The following is a 22,006-nucleotide window of genomic DNA, read 5'->3' as shown; positions in this document are numbered from 1 at the left end:
CAGTCATTGGCTGGGAGTGGCTTGGAGAAAGCAGTGTCTGATGTGAATATTGGGGTGTCTCCAAAGGTACATTTTCATGGCCATCACGTTGAGTCTGTAGAATTTTCAATTCTATAAACTGTTGATATCATTCCAAAGATATTCTTTTCCTGCTTAATTTAGTCAAGGTGATTCTATTTTCTTGCTACTAGGAAGATCAACCTGTACCTTTTTTTTTTTTTTTTTTTTTTGTGGTACACGGGCCTCTCACTGTTGTGGCCTCTCCCGTTGTGGAGCACAGGCTCTGGACGCGCAGGCTCAGTGGCCATGGCTCACGGGCCCAGCCGCTCCGTGGCATGTGGGATCTTCCTGGACCGGGGTACGAACCCGTGTCCCCTGCATCGGCAAGCAGACTCTCAACCACTGCGCCACCAGGGAAGCCCTAACCTGTACCATTTTAAGAAGTCTTTCTTTAACTGGCTTTTTAATGACACAGATTGTTATTGGAGTTTGGTGACTTGTTATCGTTTATGGACTTAGAAGCTCAGGTTTGCTGTTGTATTTCCCTATAGTTCATTGTAGAAACTCTAGCTGAAGAAAAATATACAAATGTATGCTTCTTGCCAGTGTTTACATTCAAACAATCCTGAAGAGTTCATATTTCAAGTAAACATTTCATTACAGGGTTTCCTTTGCATTGTCTTCTTAGAGAGGTTTCTCAGTTTTCTTACGGTGAAGATCAAAATACAAAACAGAAGTCCTTACATAGTCTAGTGGTCTGGGTCTACTTGCATCTGCGGTCTAATCTGGCACCATGCCTCCCCTCACTCTTTTCCCACTGCATTGTTGTTTCACTTTCTCTCAAGTGCTGTGTTAGCTCACATCCTCCAGGAAGCAGTTGCCAAGACAGGAGTAAATGTGCAAGTCATGCTTACACTTGCAGAGGTTAAAGGACAGGAGGCCAGACAAGAAAAAGAGAGCCTTCGGGTTGCAATGTAGGTGTGATATCTGTGAAGGAAAGGCAGAGGAAGGGTCAACTGCCGAACAATTACAGGGTTTCAGCCAGGTTGATAAGGAATTCTTGAGCCAGTTTCCTGTTAAAAGAGTTCTATGTCTTGCAGGAAATGGGCCTGTGTTAGTACTCCCAACCGTGCTTAGAACTTGGCCAGGATCAAGAAGAGAAAGTAGTAGACCTAAGATGCTCTTTTTTTATAGCTACCATGTCCACCCCTTGCTCCAAACAGATCTATTTCTTCATGCAGGTTTGGAGAACAGCTTCTTCATAGTTCCTTTGGGCTTTTATTTCTGAGGGATAACATAAAAGAGGGAGTTTAGTGGGAAGAACTATAGCCCATGCTTCTTAGTTGGTCTCAGGGATTTAGTTGGTACTTAGCCTCTCCTTGCTGTTCTCCATTCTATATTCCTCTCACCTTCAGCTATCACTTGGGCATGTGATTGAGACTTACCTGGTAGTGTGATCCAAACTTTTCTTCTTCAGCAGTCTGAACCTTTGGCAGTCACACTGTTTTCAAGCCAGAGTTGCTACACATGTTCATTCACAGGCAACATGGGCAAAGCACTACCAGGAGATGCCCAAGTGGGTGACCTGGATCTATACAGAGACCTCCATGACTAAACTGTGTAAAGGCATTCCTCCCTCCTCCGACTAATGATGTTTAATTACTCAGGATGGTGACGACTCTGCCTACTTGTTGGTCCATGTATACAAGGAGCCTCAAAAACTTGGTGGCAGACTTTGATGGTCCTGGTGCCCCTCTTCCATAGCCATTATATCGTAGAATTCCAGACACAGATTCTCTCTCTATCCCATGCTTTCACAACTTGATACCAACACACTTGACTCAGTTCTTTTCCACTTATTAATTGTATTGGTGGGATGACTAATTCCTGCAGCTTCATACACTTTCATCCTGTGATGTCCTATATGTCTATCTTGATGAATGAACTGTGTGTTTTTGAAAAGACTTTTATATAATTTGTGAAAGCAGCATTCTACAAATGTTAACTAGATCATGGGAGATCAGGACATCCAACCTACTATTGACTATTCAGTTAACTGCTACACTATGGGGACCGGGACCACCAACCATGCAGATCCCAGAGGTATGGCGCTGGGAAGTCCAAAATTTCCCAGTGGGTCATTGAGAGTGATAGCCAATGGAGTCAGTCTTCCTATTCATAGTTTCCTATGGATGTCATGACAAAGTACCACAAACTGAGTGTCTTAAAACAGCAGAAATTTATTGTCTCGCAGGTCTAGATGCTAGAAGTCTGATATCAAGGTGTCAGCAGGATCAATTCCTTCTAGAGGCTCTGAGGGAGAAACCATCCCATGCCTTTTCCTTCATTTCTGCTGGTGGCCAGCAGTCCTTACCATTCTTTGGCCTTTGGACACATGAATCCAATCTCTGCCTCTGTCTTTATATTACCTTCTGTCTCTATATCTTCACATCATCTTCCTTCTGTGTGCATCTTTGTGTTCCATTTCTCTCTTCTTATAAGGACACCCGTCATCAGATCAAGGCCCATCCTAATACAGTATAGTCTTGTCTTAAGCTCATTACATTTATAGAGACCCTGTTTTCAAGTAATGTCACATTCTAAGGTTCTAGGTGGGCATGAATTTTGGTGGGACACTATTCAACCCAGTATATACCCCTTTCTCCCTCTGGCCTAGCCAACTCCCAGTCTTTCTTCAGATTCAGGCTGTTGTCACTTCCATGACTGGCCTGTTGTCACTTCCATTTTCCCTGTTTATACAGCTTCATAACATTATATGCTCTTTGTAGCACTTATCTCAGGACAGTATTATTGAATATGTTTATGTGTGTGATTCTTTTCTTGATGTCCATCTTCCCGTGCTAAGCTAGCTGTATGCTTAAAGGGCACAAAGAATTTCTCTTATTTTTTACTCATTACTGTATCCCTAGAATCTAGCACATTTCCTAACACATATAATATGTACAAAGAATAAAATATGAATAAGTAAACAAATAGCTCAGATTCTGAAATAAAGAACAAAAGAGGGATGGTGGAGGAGGGTGGTCATGAACACTTCTGCCCTCAGTTGTAAGAAAAAGGAGCACCGAGTAAGTAACCCTTCATCTGTTCACAATTCACATGGGAATTCTGCTGCGAAAGAGTCTGCCCTAGATTGGCCTTGAACTTTATGAGAGAAGTTAGAAAACTGATTATTGGAGATATGAAGGCTCTTAAGGCAAAAGGGAGCAAAGAAGAAGAGGAGGAGAAATAGCAGGGAGAAACAGTGCACTGGCTAAGGTGGATTGGACTGCCCTTCAGAGTGATGATTACAGTGGTGGCAACCATAAGTTAGGGGTAAATAAGGCAGGCCTTGACTGCGTGACAGTAAGGATGGGTTAATGTCTACCTATAATCAAAAATAGATTACAAGTTTCTTCTTCCAAACAATATAAAGCTGCACACTATTAGCCCCACAGTATAATGAAGTATACTTCTTGTTCTGTGTAGAAGTCTCTATTTTGTCAGTGTGAAAAAAAAAAAAAGTGACACTGGTGGAATTGTATGAAACCAGAATGGGAGAGGAACAAAGGGAATTTTCAGTGGCAGTGTTAGCAGACAGAAGGCGCTATCCACAGGTGGCGTCTCCGGTTAGAGACTTGAAAATATGATCCAACCAAGAAACAGGTACAAAGAAATAACGTCGGAAGAAAACGGAGGAAAGAGATAACCAAATGGAACATAGATGAAGGAAGCTGAGGATGCACCAAAAAAAAAAACCCTGTTTTATAAATTCACCCACTAGCCAAGCTGTGTCTGTTTCAAACTCATGGAATTTTTGCAAAGTTCAAACCTCTGTGGTTTCTTTGCTTTAAAAGTGTGAAGTCATTCTTGCTAGTACAGATAGAAGAGCACAGGAGGTCACATAACTCCTTCCTTAGCAGAACTGGGTGGGGAGGGGAAGCAGTGGGTGCTCGTTCAAATCTGAGTTCAGTGTCCTGAAGAATTCAGAAGGCTTTGCAAACCAGGTAGGACTTGAACGTGATAAATAAATTTACCTTAAGTTCCTGTTCTCTTGCAAACGTTAAACTTCTGATAAAATTCAGTTGAAATCCTCCCAGTCTCACATGTTTTCAATTTAGAGAAGCTGATAAAGAGGGAAAACCTTTTGACAGTTATCCTTGTGACCACTAATAATTACCATTCTCTTATTGGCAAGTTTTGGTGATATTTGATTCAGAAAGTGCTAAGAAAGCACAGTTCTTATCCTTAGGAGTTGTGAATGTAAATGAATGTTACACGTCTGTGCCCAAATCTCCACTCTGAAAATGGTTTGGGGAGTTAGTTTAAGCTTTAAGAAGGCTTAGAAATAATTGGTTAAAATATTAATAACACTACCAAAGGGAAAGCAGTTATTTTTGCCACTCAGGCTTTAGAAATGCTTCCATTTAGGGTATATTTGGCATGCAATTTTTGATTTATTTTATACCAGCTCAGTGGTTCTCAGGTATCATTATATTTTGTACCCCTCAAGTAATCAATTAGAAAACATCTTTCTAAATCAGAACATCTAGATCCGTGTTTTGAAATCTTTAGTGCTATATGTAGCTTGTTGGTCAGATATTCCATGTTGCATGTATGTGCATTAATGGTTCAGTAACTTGTTCTTTTACTAAACTCTCACATGGTTTGGAATGTGTTGTTTTGATTAACTTTTAGTAAGTGTTCAGTGTTGTGTATCAGAAAGGCATGGTCTTGGGCATCAGATAGAAGTGGCTGCAAATACCAAGTCTGCATTTTTACTAGCTGTGTAAATGTGGGTGAGGCACTTTGCATTTCTGAACCTCAGTTACCTTATTTTGAAAGATGTTTTAGCATTGTTCAAGCATTATTGAGAATACACTATTATGAAATAGATGAATGTAAAATAAGCACTCAATACATTTGTTTCCTTCCTTCCTATTTCTTTTTTTTTTTTTTTTTTTTTTGCGGTACGCTGGCCTCTCATCATTGTGGCCTCTCCCGTTGCAGAGCACAGGCTCCGGAGGCGCAGGCTCAGCGGCCATGGCTCACGGGCCCAGCCGCTCTGTGGCATGTGGGATCCTCCGGGACCGGGGCACGAACCCGTGTCCCCTGCATCAGCAGGCGGACTCTCAACCACTGCGCCACCAGAGAAGCCCCTTCCTTCCTATTTCTAAGTGTTCAGCCTACAGTTCTTCAAACACTACTCAACAATTATTTGTTGATGATATCACAGAATTTCAGATGAGTCGTATTGGTAGCTGGATTTCTACTGCTGCCTGTTCCCACTTGTCCTTTGTGAGTTACCCTGATATTAACACCATCATTGTATTTCCCATTGGCACATATTTATTGGCTTTTGCATGAAGGAAATAGTCTAAGCAACTATTCTCTGATTTTCATTGACAGTTTCTTAACTTGCTTTTGAATCTTTGTACCCTTTTGCTCCTGGGGGCCAGGAGTCAGAGTCTATGAAAAAAGACAAAATCTAGAAGAAGTATTCTAGCCACCAAAAATTATTGAATGAGAAACTCAAATAAATAGAAAGAGTGAAACTAGTATAGAAAATGAGAATATCCAAACACAACTTCAAGCAGAGAAATTGATTAGTTTAAGCTATAGGGATAATGATACATTAGCTTCTTAGAAAAGAAAAAGAGGCATCTTACTATGCTAGTTATGAAGAATGGACATTATTAAAGAGCTAAAGAACTACAGGGATGTAATTATGAGGAAGGGCTAACCCAGTAGATCAATAATAAACCTTAATAAAAAAGAATCTGAAGGAAGGGTTAAGAAAATTGGATGACACTTAAATACTAGGAATAGTCCTAGTATTTAACTTTAACAAAGGAAAAGACAATATATTATGAAAGTACACACACACACACACACACACACACACACACACACATCAAATGAAATGGGGGAAAATGGAAAGGAAAGAAGAAAACGTCTAAAGCAAACTTGAAGTATCCACATATGTCTTAGAAAATTGATCTTATAGTCCATCTCAATAGTTCATCAGCAAATATTCCCATCCTATTAACATCCCTCCCTTGACTGAAGCACTACAATGTCAGTGGATGAAATGCTGTCTTTTCAAACTGCGTTGAATGTTGTGTAGGGTTAGCTTCTTATTGCCATGAGTCATTTACTTAGAAGCACAGAGACCTTGGTTTCAGTGATCACATACACGCACACAGACACACTCACACAACATGGATTAACTTTGTACATGTGATGATTAGAGGATCCAGGAAGAAATAACATGAAGAGGTAAGGAACTCACAAAGATTTAAAGTCAAGTGCTGAGCTGTTGCCATTGTGGATTTTTAAACTTTGAGCACAAGAGCAATTAGTAGCCTTGATGTTTTCACAAAGGACAGTTCCCAAACCATATGATAATAAAGCCTCAGCAGAAATAGTCTCTTCAGAAATGGCTGCCACTAATTCAAGGTCTTCTCTAGCAATAAATGATGTGTTGATTTGAGTTGTGTTAGCAAAATAAATAAAAATAGATACAAAACAAGAAGCAAATATTTCCGTGGAAGTTCACTGAAATATAACTAACGAGACCCTGTAAATTATTGCTTAAAGAGATGATGAAATATATCATTTTTTTTGGCAAGTGGTTTTTAATCCAAACATTATCTAAGAGGAACACTAATATAAAAAAATAGCCATGGTAAGATGATCAGAAGCTTAATCAGCTATCTTTCTATAGTCCGTTTCTATTCTAACTATTAAAAGGGGGTGATTTTAAATTTGCATACTTAGAATGCTGATGGAAGGATCAGTAACACTTTTTTTCCTCCTATCTCTGAGTTAACAGAGAGGAAGAAAGGAAAATGGTTAGAGCATTGTAATTATTAGTAACTTTGCCAGTAAAAAATAAATAAATAAATTACTCCTAAAAAGGAAAAAAATTAGGTAGAAAAGTGTAAGAAAATAAGATAACTTTCAGCCATAACTCTTCTTAAGGAAGACATAGCTAGTACAAGCCCTCTCTCATGTAGGTGTAGAGATATAAATATGATATGTGAATGTGCCTGACTTCCATGGAGAAAATGTATTTTATAAATCCAAGAATGGAGATTGACTAAAATATCTTAACCAGCCCACCCTTTAAGGAAACTATCAGTTTTAAAAGCCAGAGACCTTAAGGCATAGAATAAAAGAGGCTCAGGATCATAATGGAAAGAAGGCATAGAATAAAGCAGGCTCAGAATCATAATGGAAAGTACATAAAAGTTCCTTCTTTTCTTGAGGTGCCACACTGACATGACTATCTTTTATATTTTCTGAAGAAATAGAATTGTATAAAGTGCCAGGCTCATAGCAATTTAACACTCTTCCTGAAGCCCTAGAAAAATTAGAATAATATTAAGAGGAAAGAAACACAAAACTCACCCAGTGCTACAGCAAACTTGCTTCGCTGAAGCTGATACTATTCAGCACGAATGGACTTGAGAAGCAGTTTTACCGAACTTTTCAAAGCACGTTTTCTAATAACTAATTCCTCATTCTTTGAAAATTAGTAAGATACTGGACTAATTATCACAGTTGTAGAATTTCACCACCTTCGATCAGTTCTAGGTGGCACCTCTTCCCTCTTGACCATAAGCCATTTTTAACAAACCCATGGATGTTTCTCTCCAGGATTATGGATCTCAGTAGAGAAATACAATTATCAAGAAATCATTTTCTGTTTAAGAAAGATGTCTCAAAATTCACTTCCTGTGTGCTGTATTATGATTATTTCTCTTTTGCCTTTGAGCATATTTGTGTGGCTGGTCTTTCTAATATTGCTGTTTTTGAGTTTCCACTTCCTTGAACTTCTGTTTTACAAATTATATACAATATCACCTGTCTAGCCTGCGGCTCATTTGTGATTTATTAATTAGTGCCCATGAGTTCTAAGGGATTAATGGCTCAGTATATCTCTTGTCTCCTGAGGTATCCTCAGTTCTTTGTAATTGATCACTAAATGTTTGCCAAACACTTGCTTATCACCACTTCTACATCCAGCAGATGTTCATTACTTAACTTGTCGAAATGTTTATATTACTTCACTAGTTAAATATCTCTGTACTATTTCATCTTAAGAAATGATGAAGAAAAAATTTGAGACAGAAATAATTTAATACTTACCCTCAAAACGATCTCTCATCACCTAAAATGAGGTACAGGACATTTTAGTTTTAAATATCATTTTTTAATCCCTTGGAAATTAGAAACAGGTGTAATCTGAATCAAGCCAATTTAGTTAATTAACTACAGTATCCTCTGACACAAATGCTAGCTATAAGCAAGTCTTATGATACAAGTCACATGTTATAATCTACAGCAAGAAGAACCATTTATGAAATTAACTGACTACGTGAAGAATACCACTACAGCTTCATAGAGATATTTAAAATGCTATTTATTTATTTGTGTACTTAGATATTTTAAAAAAGTGAAATTCATCACCTAATTGTAATTGTGGATTCATAGATACTTTCTAGAATTTTAGAACAATAACTAAGTGCTTCCTATGTGCTATGAACTGTTGTAAGATCTGAGAATTCAGCAGTAGAGAAGATACACATAGTTATTATTCTCAAGAGCTTACATTCTAGAAAGGAAACACACAATACATAAGCAAATAACTGGACAAGGAAATTTCAGAGGCTGGTAAATGTTATTAATTAGTTAATTCAATGAAGATTTATTAAACTTCAAACATGAACTAGGTTCTAGATGCTAGGGACATAGCTATGAAAAAAAAAGTCCAACTCTCTTCTCAAATTTTTATTTTGTGAGAGAGGCAGATAATAAACATCATACTTCTATGTGTATATTGCTATAGATAGTAATGAGTATTTTTAAAGTAAAAATGAAACGGGAAGTTGTGATTGAGAGAGTGGAGAAGAGTAAAAGAGGTTTCTTTAGATATATGGTGGCCAAGTAAAGGTCGAATTTGATGTGAGACCTGCTGAAAGTGAGGCAGAGAGCTTTGAGAGTATCTGGGAGAGAAGAGTTCATGTCAAATACAAAGGAATCCATATTTCATATGCTCTATTGTTCAACATTAGGAAATCAAATGATTAAACCAGTATAGGTTATTTTTACCACCAATTTATTGGAAAACTAATTTCATTGGGAATGTATGTAACAGAATATAAAAATGGGCATCTTCCTTAACTTCCATTCTGAAGATTTCACAGGGTGTATGTTACATCAGATATCAAGTTGAGTGTGAAACTAAACTCCATATGATAATTTATTTAAAACAAAAGAGTTAGCTCTATGGCTTTTCACTCACTTTGAGAATATAAAGGGTTCTTGAGAGGGAAGAGCATGTGTGAGATCTTCCTGAGAAAGGAAGAGCTGTTGCTATTTCATGGGATCCAGTTTCCTGGGAAGTTTTTTTTGTTTGTTTAAAACTTTAATTTACAAATTTTCAATCTATACAAACATTATTGATTTTATTATATCAACCTTATATCCTGTGACCTTTGTAGATTTCTTGGGATTTTTAATGTAGATGATTATGTTGTCTACAAATAGAGATCTTTATCCATTATTTTGCAATTTTTAATGTTTTTGGTGTTTTTTTCTTGCCTTATTACATGGACTAGGACCACCACTATAATGTGGAATAGTTATTTACGTTGTGTTAAGGACGTTTTGTCTCTAAGTTCATAAAAGATACTGGTCTGTAGTTTTTCTTCTCTTTCTTCTTCTTTTGAGTAATGTCTGCCTGCTTTTTTCTTCAGGGTAATGCTGGACTTAAAAAATAAGTTGGAAAATATTTTCTCTTTTCTATTTTCTGGTAATATTAGTGTAGAAATTGTATTGTTTCTTCCTTGAATATTCTGTAGAATTCACAAGCAATGCAATCTGGGTCTGCCCTTTTAAACTTTGTGTAAGGTTATTAACCTTAATTTCTATTTCATTAAGAGGTATAGGAGCGTAAATCATAGTATGTATTTATTTACTGATGAATTTTATCAGTTGGTTCTTTCGAAGAATTTATTTTCATCTGTATTATCAAATTTATCGGCACATTTGTTTATAATATTCCCTTATCATACTTTTACTGTCTGTCAGATCTCTAGTGATGTGCCCTCATTTGTGTTTCTTCCCTTCTTTCTTTTTTCTTGACCACTATGACTAGGAGTTTATTAATTTTATTGATCTTTTCCTAGTGTCATTAATTTTTCTGTTTTAAATGTCATTGGTTTCTGCTCTTATTTTTGTTTGTTTTTTTCTTCTGCCGACTTTGGGTTTTAATTTGCTCTTTTTTAAAAAGATTAATGGTATGAAATTAGATCACAGATTTAGGATCTTTCATCTTTTCTAACATAAGCATTGAACACTATAAATTTCCCAATAATAACTGTATCTCACAAATTTTCGTATGTTCATAATTTTCATATGAATCCTTTGTTTTCAATGTATTTGTTTACAATTCAAAGTACTTTCTATTTTTCCTTGTTATTTTTTTTATTTAACCAAAGGATTATTTAGAAGTATATTGTTTAATTTATAAATATTTAGGAATTTTCATAGATCTTTATGTTACTGATCTCTAGTTTAATTCTATTATGATCAGAGAACATTTTATTTGATTTCAATCTTTTGAATTTGTTGAGATTTCTTTATAATTCAGAATATGATCTACTATGGTGTATGTTCTATGTGCACTTGAGAAGGATGTGTATTTCCTAGTACTGGATGGGATATTCTAAATGGCAATTAGGTCAATTATATTGATAGTGTTGTTCAAATCCTCTATATTCTTACTGCTTTAATATCTATCTGTTCTATCAGTTCTTGAGAGAGGAGTGTTGAAGATTCTAACAATAACTGTGAATTAGTCTATTTCTCTTTTCAGTTGTATCAGTTTTTTCTTCATGTGTTAAAGCCCTGTCATTAGCTGTATACACATTTAGGATTGTTATAACTTCTTGACTAATCCAACTGTTGTGTGTGTGTGTGTGTGTGTGTGTGTCTCCATATCTATATATCTATATTTTCTTTACCTCTGGTATTCTCTTGTTCTGAAGCCTACTTTGTCACAATAATATAGCTTCTCCTGATCTCTTTTGATCAATATTTGCACTGTATATAATTTTCCATTCTTTTAATTTTAACTGATGTCTTTACATTTAAACTGTATTTTTTTTTACATAATATACAGTTTGGGTCTTTATTTATTATACAGACTGATAATCTCTGTCTTTTAATTGACTATTTACAACATTTCATGTAATTTTTATATAGTTGGGTTTAAAGTTACCATCTTACATTTTGTTTTTCAGTTGGGGAATCTGTTTCTTGTTCTCTTCATTCTTCTTTTTCTGACTTCTTTTAAATTACTTTAATTTTTATTATTTTATATCTATTATTGGCTTATTATAATTATTTTATTTTTTAGTGGTTTCTAGGGTTTATATTATACAACTTTGTCATTTTCTACCTCCCAATCATTTCAGTTCACATATATAGTATAAATAGATGCAACCTTACCTTATATTGTTATACACTTTAATTCTACATATGTTATAAACTACATAGTACAATGTTTCTATATTTACCTTAGACATCCAATTATCTTATAAAGAGATTAATTTTTTTTTAAAAAATTGCTGTTTACACTTGCCCACAATTTTACCATTTCCAGTGCTCTTTATTTTTTTTAAATTTTTAATTAGTTAATTTATTTTTGGCTGTGTTGGGTCTTTATTAGAATCAGCTAAGTGATTATATGCTAATCAGCAAAACATTCTTAACTGTCCTTCTGAAAGGACAGTTAAGAATGTCAATTCCTTCTGTCAATTCCTTTCCTGTGAGTCACTCAAACTCTTTTTTTAAAAGTTAAATTTGAGCACACTGAACAGAGATCGTAAGGAGTCTCATGTGCTATGTAGAAACTCACGGTTATTTTTTTAAATTAATTTATTTAATTTATTTTATTTTTGGCTGCATTGGGTCTTTGTTGCTGTGCATAGGCTTTTCTCTAGTTGTGTTGAGCGGGGGCTACTCTTTGTTGCGGTGCGTGGGCTTCTCATTGTGGTGGCTTCTCTTTGTTTTTAAGCATAGGCTCTAGGCGCACGGGCTTCAGTAGTTGCAGCACGTGGGCTCAGTAGTTGTGGCTCACAGGCTCCAGAGCGCAGGCACAGGCTCCAGAGCGCAGGCTCAGTAGTTGTGACGCATGGGCTTAGTTGCTCTGCGGCATGTGGGATCTTCCTGGGCCAGGGCTTGAACCCGTGTCCCCTGCATTGGCAGGCAGATTCCTAACTACTGTGCCACCAGAGAAGCCCTCCAGTGCTCTTTATTATATACATCTTTGTATTGTGTGTGTGAGTATGTGTGTGTGTGCTTGTGTTTTTGCTTGCATGTATGGTATCTAAGTTTCTGTCTGGTATCATACTCCTTCTGTTTAAGGAACTTCTTTAAGTATTTCTCATCTTCCAGCAGGGAATTCTTGTCAGTTTTTGACCAAAAAGGTCTTTATTTTATCTGCATTTTGAAAGTGTGTTTTTTGGCTTTCAGTACCATAAATGTGTCATTGTATTATCTTCTGGCTTGCATAATTTCTGATTAGAAGTCTGCTGTAATTCTTATCTTTGTTCCTCTATATGTTATAGTTACTCCTGCATTCTCCTGGCTGCTTTAAGAGTTTATCTTTCATTTTCAGCAGTCCAGCTATCATGTATATAGAGGGATTTTTGTTTGATTTTTATCCTGCTGAGCTTCCTGAATTGGTGATTAGTTTTTGTAATGGGTTGAATGGTGCCCCTCCCCTGAAGAGATATGTCCATTCTAATCTTTGAGACCTTTGAACGTGACCATATTTGGAAGGAAAGTCTTTGCAAGTGTAATTAAGTAAAAGATTTCAAGATATGATCATCTTGGATTATCTGGTGTCCTTATAAGTGTCTTTATAAGAGACACATAGAAGAGAGACACAGAGATTAGGCCAGGTGAAAATGTAGACAGAGATTTAGGTTGTTCAACCACAAGCAAAGGAACACCTGGAGCTACAAGAAACTGGAAGAGGCAAGGAAGTATTCTCTCTTAGAACACATAGAAATAGTGTGACCCTGGATGCACCTTGATTTCAGACTTCTGGCCTCTAGAACTGTGATAGAATGAATTTCTATAAAAAGAGAAAGCCACAAAATTTGAGGTAATTTATTACATCAGCACAAGAAAACTAATGCAGTTGTTTTTTATTCTTTTGTGGAAACTCTGCTTTCATATTTTCTGAGCTAATATGCTCATGAATGGAATGCATCATTGATCCATTTTTTCTTTTTTTACAGCATTTCTACATATTATACATGTTATCCTCTCTGCTGAAATTGTCCAGTTTCCTGTATTTTGTCTATTCCAATAGATGGGTTTTGCTTATACCTTGCTGCATGAACAATTGATCCTAGACTGAGCCCTGTGAGTGAGAGAGTTTGTTGACCTTCTTTCAGAGGCTTAAGTTTTATTCTGTGTAGGAGAGAAAGATCCAGGGAAGCATATGGGGTTTTGTTCTGTCCTTCGTCAGTCATTGATCACCTCCTAAAGGCCTATGCCACCAAGTAGGTCTCTCTTTATCTTCTGTTCAGGTCTTGATCTTTCTCATAAGCACCTGATCTTTCTCATTGGCCTGTAAAAAGAGCCAATGAATGTGTACAGATTCACCTAGACATGCTAGCACACATGACCTTTAAGAATTTGTTAAAAATTTAATTGTTCTTATTTGCTTTAATGAGTGCCGCTTTTTCTTCCTGTGTTCTTCCAAATATGAAACAGTCCATTGGTCTTATCTCTCCCCAGAGAGACTTGTAATTTTTACAGTTCAGTTTTCTTACAACTTCAGGAGTATTTTTGACTCAAATAAAAAAAGTAATATTTTGTAAATTATTTGACTCTTTATTGTTAGGTGGAAGCACTGTTCTGTTGTGACTTTCTGCATCCTAAGGAGAAACAAAACTCTTTTATTACTTTTTCAATCATGATGAGATTTTTGCCACTATTTCTCCTTTTTATTCTACTCAGTATTTTGTTGGTTTACTTTTCTTTCAGTCATGATTTTTTTTGCCATAGATTTCTCTATGTTATTTGTATTTTCAAGGAACCAATTTTTGGTGTTGTTAATGTTGATTTTATTATTAGTTTTTTCTATCTCATTGATTTCTGCCCTCATCTATATTATTTATTTTCTTTTTATTTATAGTTATTAGATTGCTACCCTCCCAAGTTTTAATTTTTATTGTTTTCTAATAAATGTATTTTAGTAAAGTTCTAAGTATTGCTTCAGCTGTTTACCACAAATTTTGACATACGTTTGCACTATTTTCAGTTTCATTTAAAAATATTTTTATTGTCCATGTGACTTTTTTTGTCTTAAAGATAATGGGCTTGTGGTACTTATCTGAACTATTTGAATATTACTAACTTGAGATATCTGTTCTTTGTGATTAGCAGTACTCTTTTCCCAAGGTGTATGCATGACAACATATATTTCTTAGTTAGAAAAATCACATATATATATATATATATATATATATATATATATATATATATATATATATATACACTAGATTCTTCCCATACTTCTATGCACCAGTTTACTCAGAGCTTCTGAGTAAACCTAATCTCACAACTCTCATGTTGTACATTTTTCTTTGATAGTTTTGCCAACCATGAAGGGACCCAGAGCAGATTGCTCTCCTTCTCCTAAGCTCTACAGGGATCTAGAGCCTAGTGCCCCTTGTGCCTGTCCACCTCCTCAGTGAGTCCAGATGACTGATTAAGTCTCTTCAGGAAGGGATATCAGTTGAAAGACACTGAGAAGGCTGCTCAGTTGAAAGACACTGGGAAGCTTTGGACTCTGGGTAATTAGGAAAGGGGTGACCTGGCATCTTTCCTTGACTTGACTATTTTAACAGAGTTTGTCAGAATAAAAGTAAAGATACCAAATGAAAGCTTTCAATTCCAAAGATAAGGGACACTGTTCCCCCTAGCCTGTTACAGCTTTCTTAGACAACTGAGAAATTTACAGGAGTGGTAGAGGCAAGTCCTCATACCATGTAGCAGTCTCATAGGGAAGCCTCATTAATTTAAAAAAAATCACTCATCCGAGGATACACATGTGTGAATTGGCCATACAGTTTTCTGAGAGCCCGTGAGGTTTTAGAGGGAGAAACCGAGATAGTAAAAGAGCTGAAACAACTCTAGCATGATACTGAGAAGAGTTAAGCTCATAAACAGCCCACCACACACTTTTTAATAGTAATTTTATCCTGACAAACCAACTTTAAAATGGGAAATAAAGCCTCCCAAACAGAAGAAAAAAGGCCACCAGATAACCTACCTCTGACTAACACCCCAGCTGGGTTTAGGTTTGTATGGAGATTATACTTGCAAGTACTAGCTTAAATGGGAACTGAAGGAGATCTCACCCTGAAATGGCGAAGATGGGGCTCTTTTGACATTCCAATTTTTTTTCCTACACAGTTAGAGAAAGCTGGCTATAAGATCAGACAGATTGAATGAAAAACTTATTTTGATTGGTATTTAGGTGCTTCTAAAAGAGGAAATAGTAACTTCTTTACAGGAAACCAATAAAAATTTGCTTGAAACCATATCAAAATTTTAAAATGCCACTGATGCTGGTCCAGTCTTTCCCTCTGCTCCTCCCTGTTTCTCTAAACGTGCACCACAATGCTCTCCTCCTTGCTATCTGTCTCTCTCTGAACTTCCTCTTATAACACCAAAATTGATTTCCCACAGAAGGCAACAGTAATTCTAAAAGCTGATAAAAATGTGTTTCATTATTATGGCCATTTTGAAAAAACATTTTTTTTTTTTTCAAAATTCTGATCTTAAGGGAACCAAAGCTTTTCTAGGAGCAACTTGCATTACCTTTTCATGCCCTCGATATAAATGTTCTGCCTGTTCTTCTTAGGTATCTTGTTCTGTGTCTTGAGAGCTTGGTGTATTGACCAGTGAGAAAACTCTCTCTGGTCTCTGCCATCTGGAAGATGCACATATGGTATTTGGCAGCCAGCCAAATACCTCTGTCTGGCCATGCCAGTTCTCAGGGGAATTTGTTATGAGGGGTCCCAGTCCATAAGGGACGTTTATCATCTCAAACTTCATTGTGTCTGCCTGTACAATGAAGGCTTTTAATTTCTGGACTCTTTTTGGTGGGGAGCAAACTTTCAAGATCTTGTGAGGACTGCATCCTTTGCCCTCTCTTGTGGGGATGTGTCTTGCATTTTATTGGTTTGAGTGGCTATTAAGATCCTACTTGTCAATGGCCAGATGATGGATCCTTTAAATAGGAAAATCTTCTAAATTGGTAAATTTTTTTAGAAAGCTCTCATCATAAACAGCTATATTATTGGCACCTATGGAAAGACTAAATTGGGAGCGAGAGCTGGGAGGGATCAGGGTGAGCTGGTTCCCACCACTGCTTGAATAAGCACAGACAGTGGCCACCACTGTCTCTGCTTAGCTAGACCAGAGTCTTTTCCCAGGTTCTGGCTGGCCCAGATACTGTGCCAAGCTGTGGTGTGTAGTGAGCAGGGCCGAGGTGTTTGCTCCGCTCAGACTGGGGAGTGTGGCAAGATGGCAGCTGCCAGTGCAGAGCTTTCTCTGTCCCGATTGTTGTCAAACCAGCACCATGCACTCTCTGTGAGTAGAGCCTAGGCTTCTCCAGCCTTATATCTGTCCCGCCAGTTCTCCCATCAGGCAAGGGGGCTTGTCTCCTCTGCATAGGACCCCAGAACTAGGATGCCCAGTCTGTGGCTGGATCTGCTCACTCCTTAGGATGAGGGTCCACCCATGTGGACCTTCTCTTCCTTTCAGATGCCTCCCAGGGTCTCAGGTCCTGACCTGATGCCTTTTTTCCATCCTACTCAGTTACATGGAAATCTTTCTTGCAGCTTTGGTTGTATAGAAGTTATTCTGCTGTTTTCTAGTTAGTCTTCTGTGAGAATTGTTCCACATATAGTTGTATTTTTGATGTGTTCGTGGGGAGGAGGTGAGCTCCAAGTCCTACTCTGCCATCTTGATCTGATCTCCTATTGACTTTTAATCTTTGTCTTCCAAGATACAAGGAAACCTTTCCTCCTATGCTAACTATGGCTTAAAATAAGTCGGTAAAGTATACCTTTTAAACAGAGATGAAACATTTATCTTTTTCTTTCTATCTGGTCACTCCAGAATTTGGTTTCTTCATCTGGCTCCCCTCTTAGACTTGGTGTCTTATTACAATCCAGATTGAAACTAGTTACACTCGTCATTGTCCTAATTTGTTCTTTCTTTTTCGTGTTTAAACTGTTTACGTTTTGTGTCTTTTGCTGCTGTATCATGACCTTATTAATGTTGTTACTGGTATTACTGTTGTTTCTTGCATTACCCAATGTATAACCAGATCTCTGACAAAATTAATGATGGCTAAATGTCTTGAGGCAATCAATCACATATATTGTTCTATATAAAATTATTTTTAATAATGCAACTCTAGATATTGGAAGAAGCAACAAGAGAAAAATATTTCCTGGATCATAATAGACCAGTAAGACAGATGATCTAGAGAATTTTTAGCGCATGAAAGGCCTATCAAGAACCTTACCTGACTTAGGAATGAGCCTTCATAGTGCTGTGAGACAAATTGGTCATAAAATGCCTCCCAAATCTTGGTTGGATTTATGACCAAAACGGGGGAGACGGTGAACAAAAAAGAGCAAAGAATATTCCGCACAGACCGGTTATACAAGGAGTGAATTGCAACTCACTGCAATTGCCTACCAACAGCACACCCTGCGAGGAATGCAGTATGAAAAACAGGATGAAGCACTTTGTGCTTTGGATAAACGCACTGCTAGATAGTTAAATACATATCTTAGGAAGAGTTTCAGTGACCCCAGATTCTTGCATCTTCCCATACATAGAAAAGCACTCAAATCATTAACTTGAGATAGCTTTTTTTTGTGATTAGCAATAATCTTTTACCAAGATATATGCTAGACTACATGTATTTCCTAGCCAAAAAAAGTCATATATATATCTGGCTTCTCCCCTACCTCTGTGGAGCAGTTTACTTGGAGCTACTGATTGTCTGTCTCCCAGGCTATAGTTCTCAGTAAGACTCTGAGTAAACCTTAAACTCACAACTCTCATGTTGTGCATTTTTCTTTAAGTTGACAAGGTATAACAGTAAAAATGCTGAAATCCAAAGACAAGGAGAAAGTTGGGTTTTTTTGTTTGTTTCTTTTTGTTTCTGCTTTTTTTTTTATGTGCAATGCCCAGGGAAGGCAAGACAGAAAATAGATTAGTGGTTGTTTAGGGTTGGAAAGGGATAAACAGAAATAGAGAGGTGATAGCTAATGGGAGCAGGGTTTCTTTTTCAAGGTGATGAAAATGTTCTAAATTGCAGTGATGGTTGAACATATCTGTGAATATGCTAAATAATACTGTACCCTTCAAATGGTTACATTGTACATTTTATGGATTATATCTAAATAAATGGTTTAAAAGGAATTACATTTATAGAAGACCTATACATAAATGTTTATATGAACTTTGTAATTTACAATATTGAAATATTCTGAAGGAGTGAATCCATATGTTATTGAACAAGATTAGTTTACACTGTACCTGCAGGACTGCCTCATATCAGAAGCAAAATGCCAAATATTTCAGGACTATGTCAGGAGTTCCAGGTGCATTATAGGACTAAGAGAACTGGACATACAGGAAACTGCTGATTTACACCAAATTGAGAAAGGCTGTTCCTGCTTGTCAGAGGTCACACTTCAGTGAAGTGTATTGTTAATCAGAAGGCCACCTGCACCAATCAGTGAGTCATCAGTGAGGATAGATATACTTGTGGGTGGAAACATCTTAATTTTATAAGTACTCATTGAAATTTTCTAAGACATTTTCAGCCTCTTGTGAACAGGCACAGTTTCTCTTGAAGAGCAAAGCATACACAGTTAATAATAGAAGAAAAGCAAATAACACTTAAGAATCAGTGTTCTACATTCAAGGTGCCATATTTCCATCCCCCTTTCAACTTAATTCTCTTGGAATTATAGAGCTCTTGTAAATATCAAAAGGACCATTCACTGTCTTTGAGGAGAAATGTGCTCAGTTGGAGCATTACACTTAGGTACAAAAAATCAACGCCTTTTTTATGCTTCAACTTTCCCATCAAGAAAATAGAAACAGCTGAGAAAATGGTTGTCTTCTGGGGTCTTATTAGTAAAGTGTAAAATTCTTTGACCCTTATAGAAGAAAATATGCACATTATTGTATGAATAAAAGGAGGACAAACTAGCCATTTATGCAGTGTACCCAGAGCACATCCACCAACCTCACTAGCTAGAGTTAAATAAAATGCTCTCAGGAAGTTATCATCACAGGATCTACAGAGTGGATGTACTATGGCTTAGAAAAGTTTTGTGCCCCTAGACATTGAAGAGATACAATTTAATTCTGAAGTACTGAAGTGGTCAGGAAATGGAGTTAATAGATGTTACCTTAATGAGTTATTTTTCATTTGTACTTTTCAAATCCTGTTGAACAACAAAAATTCCCACCGCACATTTAGTTGTATCTTCCTGATGCTCAGACCATGGGTATAAATGTTACTGCAAGTAATTTCTTTAATCCACTGTCCCAGAGGTAGAAGCACAAAAAAAGACAAGGCTGTAAAAAGTTGGCTCAGATCTAATAGTCAGCAATGCTGTTCTGTGTTTCATGCCAAAAGCTGGAATTTTTGCTATTATAAGAAAGGAGAAAACAAGTGGCAAAGAGCTTTCTTTGGAAATGAATATACCACTGGCCCCAGGGTGGATATGAAATCACCACCATCAACAGACAGTATTACACAAAAAAAGCATATTGAATTAGCCCACCTTTGTAATAGGAAGTAAGAAGCCATGTGGAAAAAGGCTTTTCAACAGTGGATTACAACTATATCGAAATCAAGAACTTAAAGTGTAAGAGAATCATATCTGTCTGGGGGAAAGGGTTCCTGTTGCTTGCTGGGATGCAGGGCCAGGATGTGCTAGGTTGAGTCATCTTTCCAGCAAAAGAAACTTGGAGTAAAATAGTGGGACTAATTTTTTTTTTTTTTTGTATTTTACTTAACATATATTTTTATTACAAATGATATACATCCTTTTTTAGAATTTTTTAAGCAAGCATGGAAAGAGGCCACTGGTTATGGCTAAGGCCTGACAGAAACCAGAGATCTAAAAGAGCAAGCAGTAAAGCAGAATAAAGTCCTGTATCTTTTCTTCCTAAAACTTTCTCACCATGTGTGTATAGTGTGGCTGTGTTACAAACAAGAAGCTCATGTCTATTTGGGGCTTTTGCCTGAGCCTAACACTGACAGGCACATTTATAACAGAATACTAAGTAAAATTCAGATCTAAATTTAGAGAATCTAAAGCATAGATTGAATGGAATGTCATTCTTATTGATCTGTATCAACTTTTACTCTGTTGCCCCATATATATTTTATAGCTCTCATTTCTCTTTTTTTTCCCCACATCTTATTTTATTTTACTCCTTTTATGTGACCCAAATTGAACCTCTGTATCATTTGTTATATTGGTTAGGATTGCCTTCAATTGCCTGAAATGACAGTGACTTCACCAAATAAGAGTTTACTTTTGAAGTCTGAAGATAAACTCTGCTGGGCCTGTAAAATGGTGCTCATGATGTCAAAAATGTCTCAGCCAGCTGCAATTTTTCTTCCACACCAGCCTCAGCACAAAGCTTTCATTGTCAGAGTTCCAAGATATTGCTGTACCTATAGGCAACCTATCTACATGCCAGGGGAGAAAAAGGAAGAAGGAGGGAATAAAAAGTAAAAACAGAAAAGCAAAGCAAACAAAAAAATATGTCAGCTGAATCTTTATGCTTTTAAAAATGTTTACGTCTGTTTATATCAGATTGGCCAGAACTGGTTAATATGGCCACCCTCTATGATGGACTGAAAAAAAAAGGGATTCTCTTTAGTATAGATGAATGGATTTGGAGTAGACAACTAATGTTTACTGCAGTGGCCCTACTGCAGTTAATACTGTTTTCTGCCTCCTGTTTTAACAGTAATTGTACAGTAAGATTGCAATCTCTTAATTAAATCAATCGATTTGTTATAAAGCTCCTTTCTGATACTAACTCATTAAAACAGTGATTTTCAACGTTTAGTGGATATTGGCAGCACCTAGAGAGCTTGTTAAAACACAGATTGCTGGGCCCCACCCTCAGAGTTTCTGATCCAGGAGGTTTGGGATGGAGTCTAGGAATTGAGATAATTAAAAGTTCCCTCGTGATGATTATGCAGCTCGTCCAAGGGCCACACTTTAAAGGAAGCAGTTTGGTAATTTTGTAGGGAGAATTTTACAGAGTTCTCATAGTTTCTCAAAGCCAAACTTGCTTTTTGGAAATGCATTTAATCTCTTGTCAGTGAGAGGATTTATAAGCCGTCATGACCTTTACAGAATAAAAAGCACACAGTTTGAGGCTCAGAGAAAGGAAAAGAAATGATGAATGAAGACATATACATCACTTAGATTTATAGGCTTGTATAGGGGCATGTCTTTATGTTTACTTAGCAATATTTGAAGATAAATTATCCTATACATTTGAATAATAAGACTAAAAGATGGCAAGATGCAAGTTATTAAAATTTCAAAATGAGATGTGCTAAAGAGCACTTCAGAATACATCCTTCCTTTGCCTAAGTTTTGCTTTATTTAGTTACTAACAAAATATCTTTATTTGTGTGTGGTGCCCATTCCATCAAAACAATGACATTAAAGGCAAATTTTTGAATTTTTTACCTAAATATAACATGTAGAAAAACACTTCATAATTATGCAGCTTAATGTTTTACAAAGTGACTATGCCCATGTTACCAGCGTGCAGATCAAGAAATATTACGTTATCAACACCACGCAGACCTCCAATGCCCCTCTTCAGTCACTACCCT

The sequence above is a fragment of the Tursiops truncatus genome, chromosome 4 (genome assembly GCF_011762595.2).
Source record: "Tursiops truncatus isolate mTurTru1 chromosome 4, mTurTru1.mat.Y, whole genome shotgun sequence".
In the NCBI taxonomy this organism is placed as follows: domain Eukaryota; kingdom Metazoa; phylum Chordata; class Mammalia; order Artiodactyla; family Delphinidae; genus Tursiops; species Tursiops truncatus.
This window is presented reverse-complemented; position numbering follows the sequence as displayed.